This window comes from Ambystoma mexicanum, chromosome 1q, assembly GCF_040938575.1.
Source record: "Ambystoma mexicanum isolate Mex_15411 chromosome 1q, UKY_AmexF1_1, whole genome shotgun sequence".
NCBI classification, from domain to species: Eukaryota; Metazoa; Chordata; class Amphibia; order Caudata; family Ambystomatidae; genus Ambystoma; species Ambystoma mexicanum.
In genome coordinates this window covers 1,324,325,882-1,324,337,256 of record NC_090922.1, presented here as the reverse complement: position 1 = coordinate 1,324,337,256, position 11,375 = coordinate 1,324,325,882, and the positions used below count along the sequence as shown (strand labels likewise).

The 11,375-nt window shown below is 45.7% G+C and overlaps 1 long non-coding RNA gene across 1 annotated transcript; it reads right to left on the bottom strand.

The window, feature by feature from the left end:
• Positions 1-5,267: 5,267 nt before the first annotated feature.
• On the bottom strand, positions 5,268-10,392 carry LOC138547061 (uncharacterized). The gene is made up of 2 exons (XR_011290987.1): positions 10,270-10,392; positions 5,268-5,916 (listed from the first exon to the last, which is right to left on the bottom strand). It is a non-coding gene; the product is annotated as an uncharacterized lncRNA (long non-coding RNA).
• Positions 10,393-11,375: the final 983 nt, after the last annotated feature.

Here is an 11,375-nt window from a genome sequence, read left to right as displayed (position 1 = left end):
AGAAAGCAATCTACCACCAACTTGTTGCATGGAGAAGCAACTGACTTTGACGGAGTTGGAGGTGGAGCACAGAAAAGAGCTTGAGTAGGAAGGTATTTACTAAGAGTGAGTTGAAGGTATTGAGGTCGCAGGCCCCAGAAGACCTTGTGGACAATGCAGAGGGTCTTGAACGTAATCCTTGCATCCACTGGAAGCCAATGCAGAGATTTCAGTGCCGCAGAGATATGATCCCTGGGCCTGCAGTCCTGTTCTGGATGAGTTGCAGGGGGCGGAGAGTAGAAGCAGGCAGATTTAGAAAGAGGCTGTTCAAGTAGTCCATCTTAGAGAGAACCAGAGCTCTAGAGACAGTGAGCTTCTGGGGGAAGGAAAGGAAAGGAAGAATACCTCTAAGGAGGTGCAGTTGATAGTTTGACTTCTTAGAGACGTCAGAGATGTGAGGATAAAAGGAGAGTGTGGAGTCGAAGATGACCCTGAGGTTCTTAGACTCACAGGTGGGAGCAGGAAGAGGGCCAAGGGAGACCAGCCAGAGAGTGACAGGAAAGGAGGGTTCAGGTGTGCCGATGAGGAGAATCTCCATTTTACTGGCATTGAGGCAGAGATCGTTGGCGGCACACCACTCCTGGATAGCAAACAGACAGTCAGAGATGAGAAAGGGAGATGAGGTGGCAGAGGGGAGCCTGAAAACAAGCATAGCACTGAACGTTGGAGCATAGAGCAGCAATGCAGTGGGCAAGAGGTGCCAGGTATTGGTTGAACAGCCAGGGACAGATCTAAGACCCCTGGGTAATGCATCATGTAGAGAGTGAAATAGAGGAACGGATGGGCCCAAGTTGGACCTGGCAGGGTCAATCAGAGAGGAATGAGGTCAGCCGGCAAGGGCCTGATCAGTGATTCCCAGGTTGTCATAGAGATGATTGAGCAGGGTGGCATGGTTGACCATGTCAAAGGCAGAAGAGAAGTCCAGTAAGATGAGGACATGTGGGGGATTAGAATCAAGGTTAGAGAGTAGGTCTTTACAGATGTTCAGGAGAGCAGTTTCCATGGTTCTGGCTGCTCTGAAGGAAGCCAGACTGATGGTCATGGAGACAACCAACAGATGCAGTGTCAAGATTAAGCTGGGAGATGGCCAACTTTTCCAGGAGTTTGCCCAGGAAAGGAGTGATAGAGATGGGGGCGAAAGTTAGCCTGGGCAGGAGGGGTCGGCTCATGGTTTCTTGAGAGGAGGGTGCACAAGAGAGTGATTCAGGGATGAAGGGAAGGCTCCAGTGGCGAAGGAGTGGTTGCAGAAGTCAGCCAGGGCAGGAACAAGGGTGTCAATGTGGTCCTTGATGGTTTTGGAAGAACAGGTAAGAACCTGTTTTGACGAGACTTTCATAGATCGGACTTGTCTAGAAACCTTCTTGGGGAAGAACAGAGGAAAGCAAGAGGAAGAGGGAGGAGAGGTGGCCACAATGGCCACAGATGGCCACAGATCATATTTAAGTCAGGAATTAAGTGCAGTAATTCAAACAACCAAGTACATTTAAAAAAAGGGTTAGTTCAGTCTCCACTCTCTTGATATGTTTGGATCCAGCTTGCTTAATAAAGGCCTTGGCAGGTGCTGGGGTACACAATGAAGCAGCACGTTTAAGCCATGAAGATTGATTTTGAGTTTGTGCTCCAGTTACATCCCCCTGCTGAGCATTGCTAAAACGAAATGAGAGGGAAGAAAGGGCTGTGCACACGCCTGGTCCATCTGAAACCAAAGGGACATCTCCAGAATTGACTGGGGTGTTGCTAGACGCAGCCTCATTATTTACTATAGCGAGCTGACACAGCACAGAAGAAGAATCTATCGCAAGACTGTGTTGTTGCAACCAATCTTGAGGGGGCCACAGGCACACGAGAGGTTACGCCAGTCGATGAAGTGGAAATTGTGGCTGGCATTTCAGGAACAGGAGTCTACTATTTTGGGACATGACGAAAGGACCCATTTATCTAACTGGCTATGGAGGACTTCTTGTCTGATTATTACATCCCTGAGATCATAGTTTATAATGTAATGGCCATCCGTAAGGGCCTTCTTAACCCGACTGAGGACTGTCTTGTTTTATTTTTTGTATATGCTGAAGAGTTAGTAAATTCCACCCGTTTGCCCGTTCGTAGAAGACGGTCACGTTGATATCGGCTAGTTTGTCTGCTCAAGTGAGCTTCGGCAGGGCTTTTGAGTAAGAATTGCTCAGCATAATGGCTTCCAATGCTTTCTCCTTAGTGGCAGCTGAAACTCGCATGTTTTCACACTGGAGCTCTACGGGATTGGAAGAAGTAGGCAGGGTCATGCTGCTAACACTAGCTGAGCTAGATGTAATTGGGGGAATAACATTGTCAGCGAGTAGAAGGTTCTCTAGGCGGGTCTTGCTTGTTTATTGCAAGATCAATAATAGCACCAATATTAGATTTAGATGTTTCCCGGCAGTCAGGACTGGATGTAATAATGCTATGAACTACTATAGCCAAGGTTCAATTTGTCTCCTGTTGTTCTTCGGCCATTTTGGTACAAAGCAAAAAATAATGCATTTAGCTTAGAGGAAACAGTGTGCGCGGGAATCGAGAGACGATGCCTTCCAGTTTCCTCACCTGCTGTGGAACACAGTTTGATAGTGAGATTCAGCTTTACAAACACTTTCTGAGGACGAGAGGTCTGACGAGGATACGAGCTTCTCTAAATCAGGACTTGCCGATAGGATATTTCCCCTAATATTATTGACACAGGTACTGTCGGGTGCACGGGAGTTACCCTGCAAGCTGTGGCAAAGATTAATCAGAGATTCATTGTTGTCTATTATTGGACAACTGTGGTGGATGCTTTCCTGGAGGGAACTCACAGCAGGAGAAGTGGTCACTGGCTGATTGACCTTGTTATGGGAGCTGCAGTCCTGTTCTCAAGGAAACCAATGATTTTTGGTTGTGAGAAATCCTATTTGCCCCTGCCGTTTTTGTTATCTTTTTTTGTGCAGGGGGGAGCAGTGGGACCGGAAGTGTCATGTACCAGACTGCGCGTGCGTTTGCCGCATGAGAGAAGGCACCAGGAAGTCCATATCCTGCTTAGATGCACTGATGTGGGAGTGAGGCTCCTTGGTCGCAGTATGTCAAACGAGAATCCCTTGCCCCGCAGGCCACGAGCCTGCAGAGCTATGCTGCTGGAAGGACACAGAGAACGTTCATGCTGCTGCACCAGCGCAACCAACTGAGCGACCAACAGTGCCCAGTAAGCAATCGGGCGTTGAACAAGTTTCCCAAAATAAATATGTGGCGGAATAGAGCTCAGCACAGAGGAACCTGTTTAAAAAGATCACTGCAGTCACTGAGCATTAGCTGCCCCTTTCACACCTTCCCAATCTTTACTGATGGGTTCCTTCATCATGAAGGCTTCATGTATAATTGATGCTGGGTATTGCCTTCAGGCACCAGTCAGCAGAGACGAGTCGGGAGGCATCCCGCAATATGAGAACTCTGCCAGAGATCCACTCGAGCCCCCCACACAGAGCCTTGCCCTCCCCAGAGAGGGGTGGATCACGCTTCACGTGACCTGTCAGTATAGAACTGTGAAACACCGCTCAAGGGGGCCTGGAGTTTTGTAGGCAACTCAACCAGGCAAGAATATAAGCGAGGCCGTACTTCGCTGCAGCTCTGCTTCCACTGCTTACTCAGCTTCAGAGGAAAGGACCTTGGAACATCTGCACAATGCACTGTGTGCAGTACCTCATCAAGCCGCACCAGCGTTGGCCGATTCTGACAAGAAGCATCCATGGCTCAATGAGCTTGCGCATCTGGGGAACCATAACTTTCTCTCAATGTTTCCCTTTGACAGTTTAGAGCATGCCTTGAGCTGAAAAAAACAGCAGATGGAGCAGAGTTTCACTGGGCTAGCTTCTCCATAATGGGCAAAAGGGGCCCAGACCCGGTGGGTTGACTTCCCATCACCCATTATGGACAGGCCACCCCTGCACATATTCACACAAGGGGAACTTGCACTTGCACCCAAATGTATGCGTATACTGCCCCTGGTCCCACACCCAGTGTCCATACAACCAGTGCACATGCAAATACCGCCCCTTTGACATGTGTATACCCTACCAAAAAAATCTGGATTGAAAGTGGATTGCTACTGGATTTTCCCAAACATTTAAATCCTCTTTAAATCCTCTTTAACTCCAGAAACTCCCATTGTACTCAGTGGATTGCTTTTGGATTCCTTTTGGCTTCATGCACCCTGAAATATGTTAATTAGCAATCCTCAGTGGAAAACAATCCAAGCAATCCAATCCCCAAACAATCCACTAAAAATCCAAAAACAATCCAATCCCCAAACAATCCACTAAAAATCCAAAAACAATCCAATCCCCAAACAATCCACTAAAAATCCAAAAACAATCCAATCCCCAAACAATCCACTAAAAATCCAATCCCCAAACAATCCACTAAAAATCCAAGACAACCCATTCCAATAACCCAAACAATCCACTAAAAATCCAAAAACAATCCAATCCCCAAACAATCCACTACAAATCCAAAAACAATCCAATCCCCAAACAATCCACTAAAAATCCAAAAACAATCCAATCCCCAAACAATCCACTATAAATCCAAAAGCAATCCAATCCCCAAATAATCCACCCCCAAACTATAAAAATCCAAAAGCAATCCAATGCTCAATCCAGCAAAAATCCCAAAACAATGCAATCCCCAAACAATCCTATAAAAATCCAAAACCAGTGCCATCCCTAAATAAATCCAAAAGCAACAGATTACATCTGGCTTCCTTTTGGCTTAATGCACCCGAAATATGTTATTTATAAATCCTTCCTCGTAGAAATCCAAAAGCAATGCAATCCCCAAATAAACCTTTTGAAATTCAAAAGCAATTAATGTAGTCACCAAATAATACTTTACAAATAAAAAAAACAAAGCAATCCTCAAAATATCCTTTAACAATATAGGCATTGTTTCGGTTTATGAGCTGGACTTTTTTTTTAGGAGTTTAAGAAAAATAATGTTTACTATAATCCTGAAAAGAAATGCTTAAAAACACATTTGGCTCACCTTGTTGAATTGGGCTTTAAAAGCGTCACTGTGACTTAATTACTACCCATTTCACAGTGTTGCATTTTGAATTGCTTTTATAACAATAGTGATGACTTATTAGGTCACAGTCATTTAGGTAACATGGCCATGAAAGTCAAGACCATTTAATGGCATATTAACTATATTTAAAAAGAAGCAACACATTTTTTTTCTTCCCACTATATTTATTAAAAAGAAGCAGAGGTTCAATCGGACACTGTGTACATAGCACAAAAACACGACTGTAGCAATCCCAAAAACGGGTGCTTACAATTTAAAAATAAAGGGTGAGAGGGGACCCAGAACCAGTCAGGTGGGATCCAGCCCAGGGAGCAAAGGTGAGAGGGGACACAGAACCAGTCCAGGGGGGGGTCACACGAGTATACAGGCCCAGCCCAGGGAGAAAGCAAGTCGGTGGGGTCCAGCCCAGGGAGCAAGGGTGAGGGGAACCAGAACAGTCCAGAAAGTCACACGAGTATCCAGGCCCAGTCCGGGGAGCAAGCGAGTCCGGTGGGGCCCAGCCACGGGAGAAAGTGAGTCCGGTGGGGTCCAGCCCAGGGAGCAAGTTTGAGAGGGGACACAGAACCAGTCCAGGGAGTCACACAATTATCCAGGCCCAGCCCAGAAAGCAAGTGAGTCAGGTGGGGTCCAGCCCAGGGAGCAAGGAAATGCCCAACTACACTGGTGTAGAAAAGACCAGGTCTGGCTCCTTCTTCATCCGGTAGTTCCCAATTTTATTTTGAAGGGCTTTTCTGTACTCGGATGCAGAGAGTATTGGAAAGCCCATTTCCCTGGCTTTAACATGGATAAATTCTGAAATGCAAAAAAAGATTTGTGTAAAAAGTTTTATAAGAGCAAGCAAAGTACAACTAGTCGCCGCTATAAACTTTATGAAACATAGCAACTAGGATGCAGGCTATGTGAGCAAAGCGGTTCATGATACGATCGTATATTTATATATCGTCTATACACAATGTGTTTCAAAGCGCTTCAAGGCAAGGGAGGGAACAAGGGAAAATACAATGACATTCTTACAGGCCATGAACAGTAAGGATGTGAAATTAACTATTGTACTCGGCCTGACGACAATTCAGATTGTGCTAAGACATAGATATGATATGGCATTTATAACGCGCCTATACACAAGTGTTTCAAGGCATGACGAGGCAAGGGAGGGGAAACTGAGGGAAGACAGACTACTAGGCCAGGTGACATTGAGATTGCGCAGGGGCAGGGGGAAGGGGAAAAGTGCATGGAGGGGGGGGGAGAGGGAAGTGTGGAGCAGAGGAGAAACGGATAAATAGAAAATAAATAAATAATAAAGGCAACAAACAGTGGTAGTGCAGCCAACAAGTGGCAAGTGCTGGGATAAGACAGCAGACAGGGTGTGTCTGATAAATGCATAAAGATAAAGGGCGGGGGGCTGTATGGGTACAGATACAGACCCCAGTGCAAGGGGTAGCCCAGAGGTAGTGCGAGTGGGTGGCAGGGTGAGCAGGTACCAGGACTGGTCTAGATACCTCATCAGGTGTGACAGGGGAGAGGAAGGAGAGAAGAGGGGGGGCCCAAGAGATCAATTGTGAAGCAATGTGCGCACCAGCAAAATCAATCTCTAGTGTTCCATGTGAGAAAACAGTCAGGAAATGGATATCTACACACATGACACATACGCGCCAAACTCACTTCCCACCCAAGTTACCTTGGAATTTAGGAGGGATTGCAATGTGTATAATTTACAACGGCAACTGCCATTTCAATTGTATTCATTGCAATCCAGCACTTTGCATTTGAATAGTAATGGTTTGGAAAGATCCTTTGGTATATTTGGTCCCTGCGTTTATGTTAATCTCTTCTATTGTGGCATATTTGAGTTAAGGATGCTGTGTTTAAAATATTGCTTTACTCTAACACCTGATTAATATTATCATCAGATGTATATGTACATAATTTATTAACATTGGACTGATACAAGTCTGGGTTTGCCCTGAGCCCGAACCTGCGTTTGCAGATTATGCACAACTGTTTGAGAAAGTGCCCAACTCAATGAGCTATCTTATTAAATTGTCAATTGCCCCATCTAATTCATCAAGATGATGCATCCCTTGCATAAACTCTCTACCAAGAATGTTGTCCAGTGTTTTTTTCTGACTGTTGTGTTGTAGACTTATTTAAGAAACTCTTGGACAAACTTGGCATAGACAGTGAATATGTGCAGAAATGCTCTCTTTTTTTTTTTTTTTTTAGGAACCATTGCGACAATGCGCATACTGCATTAAAACTAGGAATTGCATTTTGTCGTGTTTCCATGCTGATAGTTTTCTTTAAAAGATGATGCTAATATAATATTTAATTATATTGACTAGAGATGGTTTGGATGTTATGCTTGTAACACAACACAACATCTGCCACTGCTGTGTCCAACAGTGTGATTCCACTGCAGTAGAAGAGTTGCCTATAGCCAGCATAAATAATGGTATCTCTATTTTTTTGTAGAGTAATAAATACCGCCCAAAAACAAGCACTGGCAATGCCAATAGTTTGGGGTTTTGTGTAGGCTTGGAAAGGCAGTTGCCAGGCAGGCACTGCTTTAGTGGCATTAACTGGCTATCAGTGGTAGCAACTGCAAAATGGAGCGAGCATCTGTGCATATAACAGTAGTGCCTGGCAAATGCCTAATACTTATACACGAGCCAAAACTGTTGGCTTTGCCAATGCTTGTTTTCAACAGAACCACATATAGTGCTTATAAATTGAGTGGGTGGGGGCAGACCTGGTTAAGACATTTTTATTACACCAGTGGCCCGTTTATAGCTTCAATTAAGGGGATCCAAGGAGTGTGTGTTTGGGCAGAGGTGGGTGGAAATGTTCCTTGTGGCTTTAATTTTCACATCCTGAATGGTAAACTATAAGTCCCAGAATGCAAAATAATGTCAACCTGAAAAATCTCTTTAACCCCACTGTATTTTCAGCGATTTAAGACATGCAAGAAGTTGTGTAATAAACAAACGTAGATGTGCAGCTTCTTTGTCACAAACTTCCATTTGAGTTCTAATTGTCCTATTATGCACATGAAAGGCACTGCCACTGAAAAAGATACGTGTTTGCAACCTAAGCACCTCAATGACCTGCAGAGCGTGTGCGTGTGTGCCTAGGGAAACTGGCAGTGGGCACTATATAACTTGGTGACAGTTAGGTTCTATGGGACCTTCCATCACCTTTTCCGTTCCGGTATACAAAATATACAAAATAAATGTGTTTCCTTGCAAAGAGGTGCACCAAGCTTTTAACCTAAGAGGATTGGTTTTCCTTGTTTGGAGGTCTTGCCTTACAGGTTTAAGGATGTGTGGGTTAGGGAGGGGGTTAATTACAAAACGAGAAAGAGAGTCTTAGGGCCTACCAAACCTTCAATAAAAAGCTTTAAACTGCCTGAGAGAGTTGGGGTGATTTCTGTGCCATTTGTGACGATCCCTAACCGGGCCAAACTTTCTAACCTCTTCTAACCCTGACCCACCCCTCCTTGTACTTCTCTACCCTATCCATCCTTTGTCACGCATTGCTGTCCCATCCCTTCCCATTCCCACTGTTGCTCGAGTATGCTTTACTATTCTCTATGCACCTACTCCACCCCTCTACACCATACCCCTCTCTAAACCATCCAATGTCACCTCATCCCACTTAACCACACAATCTGCCTCTCTCACCTTCTGTTCCACACTACCATGCCCACCCCACCTCACCCATATCTACCAATACCAATCGAAGCTCAGGGGTCACATAGATAGGCTTTTGGTTATCAGCCCACACAAGAAGTCTGATTGTGCATGCTGCAACGCTATGCGGCAGTAACCAATCAAGGTGGCTATTTCCGCAGCAGTGGGGCAGCATGTTTGGTAGAAGCATGCATGCACCACTGAAGAAAATGCACCACGTATTGTCCCTCGAGAACAGGCATTAGACTGGGGGCCCGAGGACCTGGAAACCTCTCCTGCTGTCCAGGCACTATACAAAAGTTCAACAAGTGAATAGACTGAAACTTCGAGGGGTGCAGCGGGGCGTGGGTAAAGAGGCAGATCGTGTCTTCCTACGCAGTCATGCTGCAATTGTTAGCATTTCGGTGGTGTTCACTTCACAAGCTGCTAACACACCGGGCGATCGTAGGATTTCTTTGGCTGCTGTTGGCTATACCTTTCCACCCACACACATAGTTCATTCTTTTATGTGAACGTGCTCTGTTCTGAAATGGTGTCCTCTCCCGTGAACCTGCTCGGTTTTTAAACAGTCTATTCTCTCTTGCCTGTACAGGGTCTGAACTCTGAAGCAAGTGTTCTGTGTTGTTTTTATCCCCTCTATTATTCTGTTGATTTTAGAGGCGGTTTATATCCTCTGCTTCATGTCTACCTGATTATGCAGCCTCTGTCCTGTTCTGCTATAAACACTCCCGTTATGAAAGAGGAAATATAAGGGTTTTCTGGAAAGTTTGCCCTAAAGTCACATACTAAAATTATCATTTACTCCAGTCTTGACGCCGAGTCCAGAAAATGCTAATATTGACTATAGGCTGGATGTGTGGCTCCTTTCTTGTTCGTTAGGCATGCAGAGCTGCTCACAAAACGCACATGAGTAAAATGGCGCACGAGTTATGACGGCTGCTAATTTTAAAAGATTGGAGCTGTGTTTGGAATCACTAGTATTTGTGTGTGCGCAGATATGGCACGAATGTGAATAAAACCGCATACTTAAAAACAAGCAATGCGGCAGGCGGAAAAGCCACCATCCATCGGCGTGGGAAGCAGTAAACCTTGTGGCTGTGGGTGTCTGTGTGCTTGCGAGGGCTGATGACTGAAAAGCTATTGCGGGCAATGCGTTTTGCATTTGCTGAATTTTCAGGCATGCGAAAAAGTAAATATCCACATGTACACAATTAGCAGTTGCTACAAACCAGGGCATTTTGAGGCGCCATTGATTTGAGATGAAAATCATATTCTCTGAGGCAAAAAAATGAAACAAATTGGACCATTGAAAGAAAGCTGGAAAAATAAAAAACAAAGCTGCATTTATCACGAGCAATTGTAAAGAGACCACTAGTCACACGCATCGATGTAAACTGAAACATGTGCGTCTGTGTTACCTAACGACGCGAACATAAATAAGCGCGTGGTCACTAACCTTTTGTGTGGTATTTATCCTGTTTTTCGAGCCCACCAGCACGGCCGCCGTATCTTCTTCCGCCGCCATTGCTACCCACGTTGCCAGGCCCAACAAAAAAAAAGCTCAATGCCCCTCCAAAACAAGCCGAAAACAGGCCGACTCCGATTGCAATGAGCAGAAAGTAACAGCGCTCACTCAAAACGAAGTGGTTAGGTCTCCAAAGTAAGAAATGCAACAGAATAGCATAACTATACATACACAGTGCTAAAATAAAAAATATTTTACAATAAGCTGCTGCTCACACAAGCAAATTTAACTCCACTCTCCTCAGAAACACTTTTTTTTAAAACACCCTCTGTTATAAGCAGCACAGTTAAATGATATTCTCTATTTATTTATTTATTTAAATTATTTACTGTTCTTATATAGCGCCCAAAACCCTGAGGTGTCAAGGAGCTTTTACTTGCTGATTACAGAGCAAAAGTACATACAATGCTTAAGGTTACAGTATAAGTACATAAAGATTGGAAAATACATGGTGCCAGCCACATGTTGCATGGCAACCGGGAAGGGGGGGGGGGGGGCATATAGACACACAGGCGACCAGGGAGAGGTGGGGAGCAAACGGACACACAGGCGACCAGGGAGGGGGGTGGGGAGCATACAGACACACAGGCGACCAAGGGGGGGAGCATACGGACACACAGGCGACCAAGGTGGGGGTGGGGAGCATACAAACATACAAGCAACCAATGGGGAGTGTTCTGAGGAGCATACGGACACACAGGCGACCAAGGGGGGTGGGGTGGGGAGCATATGGACACACAGGTGACCAGGGAGGGGGGTGGGGAGCATACAGACACACAGGCGACCAAGGGGGGGGAGCATACGGACACACAGGCGACCAAGGTGGGGTGAGGAGCATACAAACATACAAGCAACCAATGGGGAGTGTTGTGAGGAGCATACGGACACACAGGCGACCAAGGGGGGTGGGGTGGGGAGCATCTGGACACACAGGCAACCAAGGGGGGGTGGGGAGCGTACGGACACACAGGCGACCAAGGGGGGTTGAGGAGCATACGGATACATAGGCGACCAAGGGGGGGAGGGGGGTTTGGGGA